Consider the following 3,024-nt stretch of genomic DNA (forward strand, 5'->3'; position numbering starts at 1 on the left):
ATAAAAAAATGCATCGAAATTGGACTGCAATGTGTTGAGACTGATCGGCAGAGGAGACCTTCCATAGAAGCAATTATCAACCAGCTCAATGGACGGCATTCTAATTGAGCTAGGATGTCGTACTGGTACGAAATTGACTATCCACATGCCAAAAAATGAATGGGTTAAGATATTTGCAACCCTTATGTGGAGAATCACATATCCTTAGTTGGTACAGATTATTTTTTTACCAATCATGCATTGTTGCATAAGGTTGTTCATTTTATAATTTCACTGTTTTTTACACTATTAGCCCGACATCTGTAGAACCATCTAGTTATGCTAGTAATTTTTTTTTGCGGGGATATGCTAGTACATTTCAGCTGGTTGTAACCTACAGTGTATGGAATTTCAGATCTCCAATCTCCAGGGAGAATTAAGTTTGGGTCTTCTTCAGGAGACATGTGCAAGAAGCAAAGGACATGCTTGGCTGTTTGCCAAAGTTGAAATAAGTTGAAATAACTTCCATTTCTTATGATGATTGCTACTCCATGTATATTTTCCTGGTAATGGACTTCTTTATAGTCCAGATTTAAGTGCCACGTAAGAATTTTATTCTCCCTGTGGAGATTTTAAGATGCGCCAACTTTTTCTCAAGGACAATTAGAGTATGTGTAGTTCTAATTTCTAAACATAATACACTCTCACATTTAATTTACCAAAACACTACTTAAGGATTGTTTTTCCTTCAGAAAAGGCCGGTATACCCTAGGCCCCTCTGCGCCAATTGTATGCATGTATCCATCATTAAGAAGAATTCACGTACAAAGTAAAGTCATACAAGCCAGATAAGAAGGCAATAGAGATTACATGACACTCTCAAGGACCACTAATCCTAACAGTGGTGCTTGATATGAGGTAGGAGCGCAGCGAGCGCTCGATAAAGCTGCAGCCCGATTGCTTACCTGGCCCAACAAGGACATCAGTTTTCTTTTGAAAAATGTTCAGCCTGTGTTTAAAAATGTTCGTTGTGTATTTAAAAAAATTCAGTGTGCTTTTCACAAATGTTCAACACGTATTCATATAAATATTCATCATATATTTTTAAAAATCAACAAGTGTCTAAAAAATGTCCAGCCTGTATTGGAAAAATATTCAATTTGGATTTTAAAAAATTTGACATGTATTTAATAATTACGAAAATAAAAATAAATTGTAAAAAAAACTAAAGGAAAACCGATAGAGAAACATATATTTTTTTAAAACTCGCAGAACCTTCCCAAAACTGTCCGGAAGGTTTCGAATTTATCCGCGTAATTTAAATTTTTCACTGCAAATTTATTCCTGTAATTTAAAATTATTTATTATAACCAAAAAACTGCATCTCTTCAAAATTATTCATACGTTTCAATATTACATGACATTTTATGAGAATGTTCATCAAATCGTAAACATATTCGCATTATTTATATACAAATTAGTACCATTCATAAAAATTGTAACATTTTAAAATGTGTCAAACTTTTAAAAATACTTTCATGAAATGTAAAAAAATATTTACGTGCAATTTTTCCAAAATTTTCATTACAATTAAATTATTTTGTGCGATTTATAAAATGTTCATAACCCCTTACGAAAGGTTTGAACGTTTTACAAGAAAATTGATTGTTTTTGGAAAATGATCACATTTGTTTAAAAATGTTCATTGTGTGTTTAAAAAAATTCAAAGTGCATTTCATAAGTGTTCAGCATGTATTCGGATAATTGTTCATCATGTATATAAACAATTATCAATGTGTCTCTGAAAAATAGTCAACCCGTATATGAAAAATGTTCAACGTGTTAATTATAAAAATTTGACTTGTATTTTAAAAATAAAAAGTAAAAAAGTAAATGGGAAAAGAAAAGATAATACAAAAAATTAAGAAAACTAAGATCCACAGAAGGTTCCTAGAAACTGGACAGAAGGTGCCTAAACCTGTCTATACCAGTCCACAGAAGCTTCCGAAAGCCTCTCGTGCACAACTACTACTGGATTGGGCCAGTCAGACAAGCTACTTATTTCTTGTGGTTTTATTTTGATTATTTCTAGTTTTTCCACCCAGATTTTTTCTTGTTTATTTTTTCTCTCTTTCTAAATTCGCAAATTTTTTGAAGTGAAATTATTTTTTAAAGTCAACATGTTTTCAAACTTGTGTACATTTTAAATTTATGCGACCAATTTTTTTAATGTGTTGTTTTTAACCCATGACATTTATTGAAAATTCATGTATTTGTTATTTTGCCACAATACATTTTTAAATCTTGTAAAATAAAGGCGCGTACCTTTTTTGTTTGGTTATTTCTTCAAGAGCGACATACTTTTCTTTAATTAGGAGCAGTCCGTATGGGTTATTGGAGCAGCCCACAAGTTATCGAATGATTACAGACGTATGTTTTGGCAACAATGCACCGGTTGGAGTGCAAAATAGGACTTTGATTTGTTGTTTTGTGGCTTGCACAAAGTAATATGAGTCGTGTCACATGCAACTTTTTTGGTTGTTTTAAATCTATATGAAAAAAATATGTCACACAACGTCCGGCCCATGTAGTAGGGACCTCCTATACTACGCTCTGCACGCTGGGAGAAGACGCAGCGAATCAAAACGGGCCGGCCCATGTCCGGCCGGCCTGTTATATAGAAAATTTAAATTAAGGCTCTTGATGTCATATCATGGCCTCATGCTAAATTTCATATAATTTTGGACTACATATATTTTGTTAAATGTGAGAAAACATGACATGCTGCTAGGGTTTGAAATTTCCAAGTAAATGTTAGAAGTTTTCATGCATTTCTTGTATAAGAGCTACAAAGCTACTTGATGATTAAATATGATTTTTCTTTCAATTTTGAATCATGTTGTGGTATAAACATAGTTTAAAACTGAATTATATCCCTTATAAACGTAGGATAAATGGAGTGGAACCGAACACGGCATGGCATATTCGGATAGAAGTATGCGCATTACTTTGAGCTATATGGAACTGCAAAAATGATGTGGTTTT

At 32.8% G+C, this 3,024-nt stretch overlaps 1 long non-coding RNA gene across 1 annotated transcript; it reads left to right on the plus strand.

Annotated features, from left to right (window-relative positions):
- Nucleotides 1-78: 78 nt before the first annotated feature.
- Nucleotides 79-636, plus strand: LOC123175780 (uncharacterized). Its single transcript, XR_006488132.1, has 2 exons — nt 79-125; nt 395-636. It is a non-coding gene; the product is annotated as an uncharacterized lncRNA (long non-coding RNA).
- The last annotated feature ends 2,388 nt before the right edge of the window (nt 637-3,024 follow it).

The sequence above is a fragment of the Triticum aestivum genome, unplaced genomic scaffold (assembly GCF_018294505.1).
Source record: "Triticum aestivum cultivar Chinese Spring unplaced genomic scaffold, IWGSC CS RefSeq v2.1 scaffold85153, whole genome shotgun sequence".
Classification (NCBI taxonomy): Eukaryota; Viridiplantae; Streptophyta; class Magnoliopsida; order Poales; family Poaceae; genus Triticum; species Triticum aestivum.